Source organism: Nerophis ophidion, linkage group LG19 (assembly GCF_033978795.1).
Source record: "Nerophis ophidion isolate RoL-2023_Sa linkage group LG19, RoL_Noph_v1.0, whole genome shotgun sequence".
NCBI classification, from domain to species: domain Eukaryota; kingdom Metazoa; phylum Chordata; class Actinopteri; order Syngnathiformes; family Syngnathidae; genus Nerophis; species Nerophis ophidion.
This window is the reverse complement of record NC_084629.1, coordinates 21,835,036-21,849,088: the sequence shown is the minus strand read 5'-3', so window position 1 is coordinate 21,849,088 and position 14,053 is coordinate 21,835,036. Positions and strand designations below refer to the sequence as shown.

General features: G+C 42.1%; 1 protein-coding gene across 3 annotated transcripts in view; it reads right to left on the bottom strand.

The window, feature by feature from the left end:
• The window catches only part of vtcn1 (V-set domain containing T cell activation inhibitor 1), a 29,987-nt gene extending 16,124 nt beyond the window's left edge, over positions 1 to 13,863 (bottom strand). For all 3 annotated transcript variants that reach the window (XM_061879530.1, XM_061879529.1, XM_061879531.1), the window contains exon 1: positions 12,222 to 13,863. The gene's annotated coding sequence lies outside the window, so the exon portion shown is untranslated. The remainder of the gene's footprint in view (positions 1 to 12,221) is intronic.
• Between the last annotated feature and the right edge of the window lie 190 nt (positions 13,864 to 14,053).

Below are 14,053 nucleotides of genomic sequence, written 5' to 3'. Positions count from 1 at the left end.
CAAGGAACCCTCAGGTTGCTGGTACGGCCACTCTCCCAAACACTGCCACGCCGTCCACTTTTTCTTCTCCGCAGTGTCCTTCACACTTATTTTCTTTCTTCCCATGCTTGGAAAAAACAAAAAAAGTTATGTCCTTCTCTAGCTATTGGCTAATGCTAGCGAGAGTTCAATGCGAGAGTTAGTTCTCACACAAAGCGTTTTGCATTTTGGCTAAAACGTTCTATTTTGGTCTCGTCCGACATGTGTGGCGTTTCCCCAACATTGCTTCTGGCAAACCTCTTCTGGTTTTAAAAATGGTTTTCTTCTTGCCACTCTTCCTTTAAAACCACAATGGTGCAGTGCACGACTACTAGTCCTGTGGACTCCCCCACCTGCGCCGTGGATCTATGCACTTGGTCCAGAGTCACCATGGGGATCTTGGCAGCATCTCTAATCAGTGCTCATCTTGTTTGGCCTGTAAGTTTGAGTTTAAGTGGGTTTACAGTTGGTTCCATAATCTTTCCATTTCTAAATGATGACTTGAACAGTGCTCCTTGAGATAGTCAAAGTTTGTTAAAGCATTATATAACCTAATCCTGCTTTAAACGTCTTTACAATCTTATTCATAACCTGTCTGGTGTGGTCCTTGGACTTCATGATGCTGTTTGCTCCCAATAGTCTTTATACAAACCTCTGAGGCAGAACAGAAGTATTTGTGCTCAGATGAGATTACACACAGGTGGACAGTATTTAGTCATGATCAATCATCAGGCAGCCTTTGAAAGCAATCAGCTGCACTCCGAGAGATGGGGGCTGAATATTTTTTAACTTTGCGCCCTTTCAGTTTTTTATATGTAAAAAAACGTTTTGAGTCATTTGTACTTATTTTTCTTCCCAACAATCGTATACCACTTTGTGTTGGTCTTTCATATAAATTGTGAATAAAATATATTGATGTTTGCTGTTGTAATCTGAAAAATAATGGAATACTTTTGCATCGTGCTGTAGGTAGTAGGTTGTATGTAGTAAATAGTTGGCTAATAGGTAGTAGGCAGTAAGTAGTTGATAGTAGGCAAAAGGTAGTAAGTTTTAGGTACCATCAAGCTGTGGAAAAACGTCCGAAATACCACGAAGGCTAATAATAAGGGTCGGCATGTGTGGAAACATTTATTTTCCGTATTTATCATCTGATTGAAGTCACTATGTGGATATCCAGCAGATATCAACAACCAACCTGACCTTCTCAGGCTGAGAGATACAGAACCGACCTACAAACTCTGGACTAATGCTTCTTAAAGTCCTACTACATTTTCCATTTTTGTCATCTAATATCAACAACCAGCCTGATCTTTTTGGCCTGTCCATTTCATGTTGGGATCAGCGCGTTTTTTTTTGGCAAACAGACCAAATACAGAACTGACCTTCACATTCTGGACTAATGTTCCTTACAGTCCTGCTACCTATCATGGTAAGAAAGCATTGTTTTACATGCAAGTCAGTATCAATCCTCAGTCATCATAACGAGACGAGGTTGACTAAAGACCTCAAAAAGTGTCTCACTTATTGTTCATCCTGTCCCAATTCTTTTTTGAAAACTCTTCAAAAAAGATGTTTTAGTCTGATCTCGCTGCTCTTTCGCCGGAGCATTTATCTTGTTGTCTTCATGCACTGTGCTCTTATTTGGGAAGACTCTGCAGCTACCCAACCGCGCAAAGAACTTCTTCAGCTTTTGCATGTAGTGTCCTGTGTTACTGTTGGGCAAAGATGCCTCTGCTCCAAGTGATCCTGGTTCTGAATTATGAACGTTACTTTTCCTTGCGGACGTTTGAAAGACTTCTGAAGTCTCTCTCTTCTCCATGCTCTCAGGAGTAGAATGTTTTTTTTTTGTGGTCTGAATGTTGTCTTTTGACATTGTGGTCTTCTGCAAGACCTTAAAAAGACGGTATGGACAAGTGTGCTTGCTGGCGTCCTTCTCAGACCCAACTGGGTGTACTTTGCACTTGTTCCGTCTTAATAAGACATCTTTAAAGTCCTCTGTTGTCTCGCCAGAGCTTAGCAAGGTTGCCGTGGCGTTTTCAGGATGTTCTTCTGCAACAGAAGACATTTTTACTCTCTGCAGGTTTATGACTTAAGATGGCACCTCCACTCATTCACTTTGACTATATTCCAGTAACCCTAACTAACTAAAGACTAATACAGTGTTTTGGAGCATAATTTCAAAGCAGCGGAGAAGTACTCACCCGGGATGTCTGCGGTCAATCGCCGATGTCCGGAGAGTTCTGCAGAAGAGTCTTTCCGCAATGATACGCTTTTGGTAGTTGAAGCTGTTCTTCTACCGTGTTCAACGTGAACAATATTGTCCTGAGTTGCAGTTACCTCTGGACTCGAGGCAGCCTTCTCAGGTCTATCATCTGATTTAGATTCAACGATTGTGTCTTTGACATCTTCACCAATTCTCATTGTTTGCAGTGGTTTCTTTACTGGTCTTCTTGAGGGCCTGCCTGCATTCATAGTAGCACCGTTGTCCTGTACCTGACTAACTAAAGTCTGAAATAAGGTGCTGGAACAGGTTGTTAGAGCATCACAAAAGAGCTTCTCCAGAAGTTGAGTCACCGAACTGCTGTCCTCTTGCGGTGAAGACTTTGATTCATTTTTGAGTTTGTGTTTGATTTCCAGACAAGAGGAGATGTGGCTTGGTTCCATAGTAGCTTCAGCATTGATGTTTCCTGTGTGGTCGGGTGACGCAGAACTTAAATGTTGTGATAATTCTGGAACTGAACTGACGCCCGCAACCACCTCCGTAGAAGCTCTCAGGGATTTTGATGCAAAGTCTACTTCCATGAGCACCTTCCCTTGAGAGGTGGAGATAGATGTATCAATTGAATTTCGCTTTTCTAAAAGGAATGGGCTCAAAGATTTGAATGCCAAGTCTTCAACACGATGAAAGTCCAAGCGTACCAAGCCTTCAGGGGAGAAGGCTGGAGAACCTGTATCAAGTCTTATATGTTCTGGAGTTGATGGCTTGCGGTCTTGTTCAGTAAACGCAGACATTTCTTCGTTCTGGTCCTTACATCGAGATGTACGGGTGGAGCAAATCGATGGCACCATGTCTTCTCGTATGACACCGTCATCACTCTCTACCTGATCTACTTCTTGAGCACTGGAGCACGAGTCTGGTTTATTTGGACCCGGGATGTTGTCGCCATAACCCGGTGGGGTGTGGCTCACCGGTTCTGAGCTGCTTTCATGTCTAATGGATTCTTGAGAGTAATCATGCATAACATTCAAGGCCTCTTCCGGGACAGACAATCTCTTTGATGGGCTAAAAGATTTTGATAACCCGTTTGGCACTATCTCCTCTTTACAATCAACATCTACCAGGTGTGACTCTTGAGAACAGTAGGTCAGGGGTGATGTTCCTTTTCCATTCTGCCCATCCTGTGGTGATGTACCCAAAGATTGTGATGGTTTCTCCTTGTCATCATATCCATTGACCTCTCTAGACACTGAGTACTGGCTAGAACTGGTAAAAGGTGATGTTCCGTCCTCTTTCTGCTCCTCTCGTGGTGATGGGTCCGAAAATGTTGATGAATTGAATGATTTTGATGGACTGGAGGATTTCGATGGTTTCCCTTTATCACCATCAACTTTTACAAGATCTAACTCATGACAAGTAGAGCCCAAGAGTGTTTTTTCACCTGGACTCCACCCGTTGTGTGGTGATGAGCGCAAGGATTTTGATGGTTTATCCATGTCTTCATCTCCATTAACCTCCACAGGGTCTAACTCCTTCTTTTCTTGTGGTGATGGGCTTGAAGATTTTGATGGACTGGTGGATTTTATCGAACTGAAGGATTTTGATGGACTTAAAGATTTTGATGGTTTCTCCTCATCCTCATCACTACCAAAGAGCGGTGTTCTATCTACTTTCTGAACCTCTTGTGGGAATGGGCTTAAAGATTTTGATGGACTGGAGGATTTTAATGAACTGAAGGATTTTGATGGACTTAAAGATCTTGATGGTTTCTCCCCGTCCTCATCACTACTGAAGGGTGGTGTTCTATCTCCTTTTTGAACCTCTTGTGGGGATGGGCTTAAATATTTTGATGGAGTCTCTCTTTCACTATCAATCTTGGCAGGATCTGACTCTTGATAAGAATTTGTCAAAGGTGATGTGCCAATGCCTTTCTGCTCCGCCCTTGGTGACGGACTCAAAGATTTTGATGGTCTACTTTGGTCCTCTTCACTACAGACCTCTGCAGGACTGAACTCCTGACGATTTGCATCCCCATACTGCTCCTCGGACACCTTTTCTTCTGGTGTGATGTTATCATAATCCTCATGATCGTATTCATGACCACAACTGCTCCGGGATGGTTTCCGGTCACCCTGGCTGCCACACGAGGATCCCGAAGTAGGGCTGTTTCCATTTCCTGAGGATTCTTGAGTCAAACACCTGTCATTGTCAACATGTGAGTGTTCTTCTCTGTGCTCCTCTTTGGAGAACCAGCTCGAGGATTTTGACTCCACCCTCTCCTCTTGTTCCGCATCGATATAACCCTCTGTGGAATCGGCTGCCTGAAAAGCAGAGGCTGTGGACACATCTTCGTTCCGCTCCTCTTGTGATGATGACGTCCTGGATTTTGAAACAAGACTGTCATGGCAGTCACCGGCGGCTGAGTTAGCTGCACCCTGGACGTCGTCATCCAAGCACGGCAAGGCTGGGTAGGATGCAATAGAACCATTGTTGTGTTCCAAGAGTTCTTGGGTAGACTTCAGGACTCCTACGGTTTCACACAATTCCTCTTCAGAAGGAGATGATGGTGTCAAAGAAGGAGAGGTTCCCTTTTCTTCGCCACAGTCCTTGTCCTCTACATGACCAAGCTTTTGGCCAGAGGGTGCTTTGACCGCACCTTGGGTGTCCTCTTGAAAAGACTCGGTGGTTGGAGAGCCTGCTTCCAGGCAGCTTTCGAAGCCCCTCGCTGAATGGAGACACTGAAATGAAGAAACTTCTTCTACTATCTCCTCGTACTGCGCGCTGTCTTCAGCGTTGATGTTCAGGCTGGCCAACAAGCTCGGAAAAAGCCTATTGGAAACGTCATTAGGGTTTACAAAACATGAGGCCATCTTGTGTCGGGGCGTGCCACGTGTTAGGCGGTGGGAAATGGACGGATGGACGGATGAAGGTCATCCTTAAGGCGGCACATGGCTCAGTGCGACGTGTGCGTGACGCGTAGAAGACATGAAGAAGACAGACGCGAGGATCACAAAGTCACAACACGATGCCTCCGATCAACACGCACTGCCTTGGGTGACCAAATGACAAGCCTTTGTGACTTCGGTGACATCATCAGGGTGACATCATAAGATTGGCAGGCGGTCACATGACTTCATCAGGTGGTAAGTACCAGTGTGCGCCTTGTATTGCAGTATAGATGATTGTGTAACACAAGTGAGTTGTTGCAACTACAAATATTGATCTTTTATGTTGCCATTATTGATGATCATTTATGATATCATTTACATTATTTATTAATTTATCATTTACTTTTTGATAATGTTGCCATTATTGATTATGATTATTTATGTATTTATCATTAGGGCTTCACTGTGGCAGAGGGGTTAGTGCGTCCGCCTCACAATAAAAAGTTCCTGCAGTCCTGGGTTCAAATCCAGGCTCGGGATCTTTCTGTGTGGAGTTTGCATGTTCTCCCCGTGAATGCGTGGGTTCCTTCCGGGTACTCCGGCTTCCTCCCACTTTCAAAGACATGCACCTGGGGATAGGTTGATTGGCAACACTTAATTGGCCCTAGTGTGTGAATGTGAGTGTGAATGTTGTCTGTCTATCTGTGTTGGCCCTGCGATGAGGTGGCGACTTGTCCAGGGTGTACCCCGCCTTCCGCCCGATTGTAGCTGAGATAGGCGCCAGCGCCCCCCGCGACCCCAAAAAGGGAATAAGCGGTAGAAATGGATGGATGGATGGATGGATGTATTTATCATTTATTATGTCGCCATTATTGATGATTTATGCTGCCATTATTTATTATGATTGATCATTTACTTAGTAGGTTTCCATTATTGATTCTGATTTATTATTTATCAATAACTTTATTATGTTGCATTACTGATTGTGATTTATTATGTTGCCATTATTGATTGATTTATTATTTATCATTCTACTTATTTTTTATGTTGACATTATTAATTATGATTGATCATGTTTCCAAAATTGATTATGATGTATTATTTATCATGTTGCCATTGTTGATTATGATTTATTATTGATTATGGTGTATAATTTTGCCATTGACTGTGATTTATTATTTATCATTTACTTATCCATTATGTTGCCATTACTTATTATCATTTATGATTTATCATGTTGCCATTATTGATTATGATTATTTATTGACACTGACTTCATCATCTTGGACAATAAATTCAACTTTTTTACTGACATCTTCATGAAGACATCACTGATGAAACTCTTTTCTTCTTACCTTCCTTATTTCCTCCCAACCTTATATTGCTCCTTCTTTCTTTCTTCCTTCTTTGCATCCTTCTGGCCTTTGCTACAATATCCCCCTTCCCTGTTCCCTCCTTGTCTTCCTTCTTTGCTTAACTTTTTCTTAATTCATTTCTTTCTTCTTTCATTCCTTGTTACTTGCTTTTTACTTTCTTCCTTCCTCCTTCCTTCCTTCTTGCTTCATTTATCCTTCCTTCCCTTTTAATGTATCAATTTCTTACTTTGTCCTTCCTTTTTTGTTCCGTATACTTTTCTTCCTTCTTCCCCTCTTTGCTTTTTTCCTTCCTTTCTTTTTCAGTCTTTTTTCTTAATGTATTCCTTTCTTCTTTCATTCCTTGTTCTTATTTTCTTTTTTCTTCATTCCTTATTGACTTATTTATCCTTCCTTTCTTGCTTCTCCATTTAAAGTTTTCTTCCTTCCTTCCTTTTAAATGTAGGAATTCCTTACTTTGTCCTTCCTTTCTTCTTTCTTTCGTTCTTGTTCCATACTTTTTTCTTCCTTCTTGCCCTCTTTGCTCCCCTCCTTAATTTATTCTCTCTCCATTCTTTGCACTTTCCTTCCTTCCTTCCTCATTTCCTTCCTTCTTTTTTAGTCTATCCTTTGATTTAATTCATTCCTTGTTCTTACTTTCTTTCATCCTCCTTCCTTCTAACTTCGTACCTAATTGCTTCTTCATTTAATCTTTTATCCTTCCTTCCTTTGTAATCCTTTCTTGTTCCATACTTTTTTCTTCCTTCTTTCCCAAATTGCTTCCTTCCTTAATTTTTTCTCTCCCCATTCTTTGCTTTGTTCCGTCCTCAATTCTTTAATTTTTCAGTCTATCCTTTCCTAACTCATTCCCTCCTTCTTTCTTTCCTTGTTCTTATAGCTTTTTTTGTGAAACTGATTTTTTTTTGCATCAAATAATGCTGACAATTTCATGAAAAAAAAAAAATAGTTTGGCAAAATGCGTGTTTAATAATCGGGACGGCGTGGCGCAGTGGAAGAGTGGCCGTGCGCAAACCGAGGGACCCTGGTTCAATCCCCACCTAGTACCAACCTTGTCACATCCGTTGTGTCGTGAGCAAGACACTTCACCCTTGCTCCTGATGGGTGCTGGTTAGCGCCTTGCATGGCAGCTCCCTCCATCAGTGTGTGAATGTGTGTGAGAATGGGTAAATGTGGAAGTAGTGTCAAAAGCACTTTGAGTACCTTGAAGTTAGAAAAGCGCTATACAAGTACAACCCATTTATTTAATAATCCAGTGTTTTTAAATCCAGAAGCTAGGATTTGTTAATTGATGCTCTTTCTTTGGAATTATTTTTCTTCTTCTGTTTAATTTCTTTACGCATCTTCCTTCATTTATGTTTGTGAGACAAACTATAAACGGCACAAAAGTACAATGTCCATTGTGTATTTTACATAAACAAAATACATTAATTCTTCTTTGGTAGACCCAGTGACCACTTGAAAACACAAGTTGGCAACCGAGGAAGAACGGTGAAAGCGAGGAAAGACTGCTGACATCTGGGAAAGAGTTGAGCCGGGGTGTGGAGGCTTGGCAGGCCAAAGCACACCTCTGTGAGGAGGAACCCAAAACCAAACGCTATGGAAAGGTATATTAAAAGATACACCCGGGATTGGGCGAGAGCGGGGGAGGATGATCGACCCACAGGCCAGACCAATGTTATGACCATCAACGACGGACAATCGACTACAGAACAGCTAAGCGATTTATCCCGGGTCTGCAGATGTGGGAAGATATGCAAAAATGAGAAAGGTCTCAAGATATACCAGACTAAGATGCACAAGATGCAACCTGAAAGTAATGTGCAATGCACAGGGAAACCTGGTGAGACAGAGGTGAGGCTGGGGCAGGACACAAACCACAGTCCCCAGAATCTCCAGGCACATGATAGAGATAGGAGCAGGAGTAGCATCGTTAGTGTGACGGAAGCAGCAAGGCATCACTGTGAGAAGGATACCAGACAGCATCGCCAGAACACTTCTGCTGGAGGCATTCGGAAAGAACGAGTGAAGTGGCTAACTGCAGGTGCAAGGAAAGAATGGGAGATGTTTGACCGTGATGTCGACCACGTGCTGGAAGCGACGATCGCAGGAGACGTGGGAAAGAAGCTCAAGGCCATGTCCTAGATAATCTGGAGCATGGGCCCTGATCGCTTCGGAAAGAAAGAATAAAAAGGCAGGGTAAACATCCAGCCCAACGAAAACAGATACCTGAAGGAGATAGCAATCGTTAGAGGAGATATGTGGAGGCTTAAGAAGGCCTTTCGTGTAGCAACAGCAGACAAGAAACAAGCTCTCACAGAATTTGCGAAACGGCCTGAGGGAGCGCATTAAGATCTTGCGACAAGTTAAGTGTCACCGCAGGAACAGGAAGCGGCGGTTGAAGGAAAGAGTGGCCTTCACAAAGAACCCATTAAACTACCTGTCGAAACGCCTGGGTGACAAAACATCAGGAGAGTTGAAAGCATCAAAGGAAGAGGTGGAAGAGCACCTTTGGCAGGTCCACAGCGATCCCAGGAGGGAGGACACTTTGGAGGAGATGGAGAGGCTTATTAAACCAGCTGAGCAAACTATTCCATTCAAGGCAGAGGAACCAAGCTGGCAGGAAGTCAACAGCTTCCTCAAAAAGGCAAGAAGAAAATCGTCCCCAGGGCCGAACGGCATCTCGTACAATGTTTACAAGCATTGCGAAAGGCTCAGGAAACGACTCTGGAAGCTACTGACGGTGGTGTGGAGGAAGAAGTTCCATTCTGATGAATGGCTGGTGGCTGAGGGGTGCTTCATCCCTAAGGAATAAAACTATTCAGGGATTAAGCAATTCCGTACAATCTCCCTCCTCAATGTAGAAGCTAAGCTCTTCCTGGGGATTCTGGCGAAGAGGTTGACCACATTCGTGTTGGACAACGGTCTCATAGATACTTCAGTTAAAAAAGGTGGCATTCCAGGGGTATCTGGCTGTCTCGAACACACCAACATATGTCCAAGATCATTGAGGATGCAAAGAGGAACCACGGAGACCTAGCAGTCCTGTGGCTTGATCTAACAAATGCCTATGGAACAATACGCCACAAGTTAGTGGAGCTGACTTTGAAGACCTACCACATACTAGAGCAATTCCAGAAACTTTTGAGTCAGTACTTTGACTAATTCAACATGCGATTTACCTGCGAAGAATTCACCATCAACTGGCAGAAACTAGTCGTGGGAATTGTCACTGGCTGCACAATTTCAGTGATTCTTTTTTCTGCAGCGATGGACATTCTTGTCAAGTTGGCAGAGAAGTTACGTCGAGGCGTAGTCCTTGCAAACAGAATCCAGATGGTGCCCATTAGAGCCTCCATGGACGACTTTAGCATCACAGCTAGATCAGTGCCAGAAGGGAGATGGATTTTGGAGGACCTGATTGAGCTCACCAATTGGGCAAGGATGGAGTTCAAACCGGCAAAGTCCAGAAGCCTAGTTCTGGAGAAAGGGAGCATTAAGGACCGGTTTTGCTTCAAGATCAGGGAGAACATCATCCCAACTGTCCAAGAGAAATCTGTGAAGTGCTTGGGAAAGTAGTACAGGGCAGACATCAATGACTGACAGAGTGTGAAGGAAATGGTTAGCCAAGCAGAAGCCTGGATAACATCCCTAGAAAAGCGCGGCTTCCCGGGCAAGTATAAGGCCCCCCCCCCCCCCCCCCCCCATCTGCTCTGGCCACTTCTGGTTTATGAGATACCTGTATCCACAGTTGAGAGTCTGAAGAGGAAGTTGAACACTTACTTGAGGAGATGGCTGGGTGTCCCAAGAAGCCTCTGTTCCATTGGACTGTACAGCACAGGTAGCTAACTACAGATGTCAATACACTTAAGTGGTGGAGGAGTACAAGGCGACAAAAACACACCAGGCCATGATGCTACGAGATAGCAAATACAAGAGAGTACGGCAGGCAGGCATTGTCGTCAGGTCAGGCGGAAAGTGGTCAGTCACAAAGCACTGAGGGAGGCGGAGGATCGACTGCATCACGCTGACATTGTGGGATCCGTAGCCCAGGGAAGACTTGGTCTGGGTTGCTCATCAAGAACAAGTTAGAAAAAAGCTGACCCAAAGGAGAGGGGAGGCTTGGTGCAGAGGAGGAAAGTCGGCATGTCAATCAAGGCAGTAGCCATGAACAAACAAGGCAGCTGGACTAGATGGGAGAGTGTGAAAGAGATCTCGAACCTGGCAGGACATCGGGAGCATGGAAGGCCAGATCAAGTTCCTGCTGTGTTCTACATTTGATGTCCTGCCCACTCCATCAAAGCTTCGTACTTGGGGAATGGTAGAGAGCCCCAGCTGTACACTTTGCAGAAAGATATCTAACCTGGAGCATGTCCACTCCTCTTGTCACTCAAGTTTAGCAGATGGCAAGTTCCGGTGGGGTCATGACCGGATCCTTGCTCAGCTTGCAGAGGGTGTGGAGCAGGCCAGGAAGAGGTCATGGCAGCTCTCTAATGGACCTGGCTTCATCCACTTTATCAGGGCAGGTGAAAGTGCAGCAGCAGGAGGGAAGAACATAAGGGGTCCTGACCACGGCAAGCGACTGGGAGATGCGGGCCGACCTGAGGAAGCAGCTCAAATTCCCAGAGGAGATAGTCCACACTACCCTGTGACCTGATATGGTTCAGTGGTCTAAAGCAGTGGTCCCCAACCAACGGTCCGCGGACCGGTAACGATTGGTACCGGGCCGCACAAGAAATAAAAAAAAAATAAATAAAAATATATATATATTTTTTGATTATTAAATCAACATAAAACACAATATATACATTATAGATCAATACAGTCTGCAGGGATACAGTCCGTAAGCACACATGATTGTATTTATTTATGAAACCCCCCCGGTGGAGGTGGGCTGTAGAGGCTTTGCGGTGCAGTCGCTCTGGAGACCCGGGGCCCTCTGCGGCACATTAAAAAACACTAAACACTAAAAACACTATTGAAAAACAAAGTGCAATAAAAACAAAATGTTGACTCTAATGATACAAAGCTGCCATGCAGGCTGCTTTTTTCTTTAAAACCGTCATGAGAGTCAAAACATAATAATCAAAATCAATGTTGTCATACATTATTGATCTATTTAAAGCTCTAATCAAATATTCCACTTTGAAATATTTATTGGGGAAAATGTTTGTATCTTTTGTTTGCCGTGAACAAAAAAGGCGCACAAAAAACACAAATACATTAATAAAAATAAATACAGAGGATGGATCTAAACTTAATCTCCAGATTTAAGTGATGAAAGTATACAAAATTAACATTTGGCTTATTTTTTAACAGTTTTATGAGTGGGTTTACCTTGGATTACCAAGATTTTTTTTCATTTGATAAAACTCATAGCTCAAAAAAATAATGCATCAAAATCAATGTTATTGATTTATTTAAAGCTCCAATAAAAAAAATTCACCCTGAACAATTTATTGGGAATAAATAATGTATATTGTGTGTTTGCCAAGGACAAAAAGGTGTAACCTAATGACAGCCACTGCTTGAGTTGTACAGTACAGATTCATTTGGGTTTTCCTGACACATGAAACGTGACACAATTGACATCTTAACTTGCTTTGTGTCCAACTCCAACTTTGCCCACGGCATCAGTGGCCAAGTGGAGTGGCACTTTCAATCATTTTCAGCAGACTGCATTGCAAAATGATTGACCCTTGCCAAACTGTCCGTAATAAATCTGACCTTGCACATTCTCCCTTCTTGAAGCTTTCTTCCCCCGGCAGGCGTCCAGCAGCTTGGCAGTCAACGTTGGCAGTTTTCCATGACAAAAAGGGCAAATAAACAGACAAACAAACACAAAAAACTTAAAAAAAACAACAACAATAAAAACACATAATCGTTGGATAGATCTGCAATTTATCTAGAGATTCTTCATAAAAATAAAAATAAATAAATAAATGTGTAATTTTTTTTTAAACACTTTTATAAGTGGGCCACTTATGGATTCCTGTGAATTTTATTGGGATTTTTTTTTATTGAATTACACTTTGACATACAGTATTTTGGGGGGTATAATATCACAGATATTGTTTGTTCGCCGAATAAAAAAGGGCAAATAACAAACAAACAAAAAAATGTTTTAAAAAACCCTATACAAACTTATAACTAAAGGATAGATCTGCAGTTCATCCAGAAATTTAAGTGTTAAAAAAATGAAAATAAAATGTGATTTTTTTTTAACACTTTAATGAGAGGGTCACTTTTGGATCCCTGAGAATTTTAGTGTTTTTTTTTTTGTTTAAAAATGTAATTACTCAAAAAATAAAAATTAATCAAAATCATTGTTGATATGAATTATTGACATATTTAAGGCTCCAAATACTTTACATCAAATATAATTTCTATCTTTTTTTCTTGCATTGAACAAAGAGAACATACTTTAGCAAGTCACACTCCGTGTGTCTTAAACAAATTTGGCCAATGAAGCTGATTCTGTATCTTGTTGCATTCTGGGCTAGCCACGAAACAGAACTGTGACTCAAACAAGTCATGCATTTCGTTGTTTTTAAATACTATCTGCAACTCACAAGTGTGGTATTACTAATTCTACCTGTCTCAACATCTAACCCTCTCAAGTGAGTCAATGATAAAAAAATACTTGGTTATGTTAGGAGAGAGCTACTTTTATTTTTGTTTCGAATTGTGGTCCTGTTTTCCAACACTTAATATATTCTCCCAACATTGAAATGTGATTTAATATGCAACACTTTAGTTTGATCAATACTAAATCTAAAACTATATATACAGTGCATTTTCAAAGTAATCACAACACTTCACTTTTTCCACATTTTGTTATGTTACAGCCTTATCCCAAAATGGAATACATGATAGTGGGTTTTTTTGTGTAAATTTAGCAACATGTATTAAAAATAAAAAAAGAGAAAAAAAATTACAGGAACACAAATCCACAAAACACCTGCAACAACACACTAACCCAAACACCCCAACGCACACACTAATAAACACAAGAACCATCGATCCATCGGGGATGTCGCATCCTCTCTTAATATAAGGGAGCAACAAAGGCTGCCCGGCTCCCAGGCATTCCATGTACAGGGAGGCAAAAAAGTATTTAGTCAGCCACAGAATGTGCAAGTTCTCCCACTTAAAATGATGACAGAGGTCTGTAATTTTCATCATAGGTACACTTCAACTGTGAGAGACAGAATGTGAAAAAAAATCCAGGAATTCCCATTGAAGGAATTTTAAATAATTCATTTGTAAATTATGGTGGAAAATAAGTATTTGGTCAACCATTCAAAGCTCTCACTGATGGAAGGAGGTCTTGGCTCAAAATCTCCCGATACATGGCCCCATTCATTCTTTCCTTAACACGGATCAATCGTCCTGTCCCCTTAGCAGAAGATCAGCCCCCAAAGCATGATGTTTCCACCCCCTGCTTCACAGTAGGTACGGTGTTCTTGGGATGCAACTCAGTATTCTTCTTCCTCCAAACACAACTAGCTGAGTTTATACCAAAAAGTTATATTTTGGTTTCATCTGACCACATGACA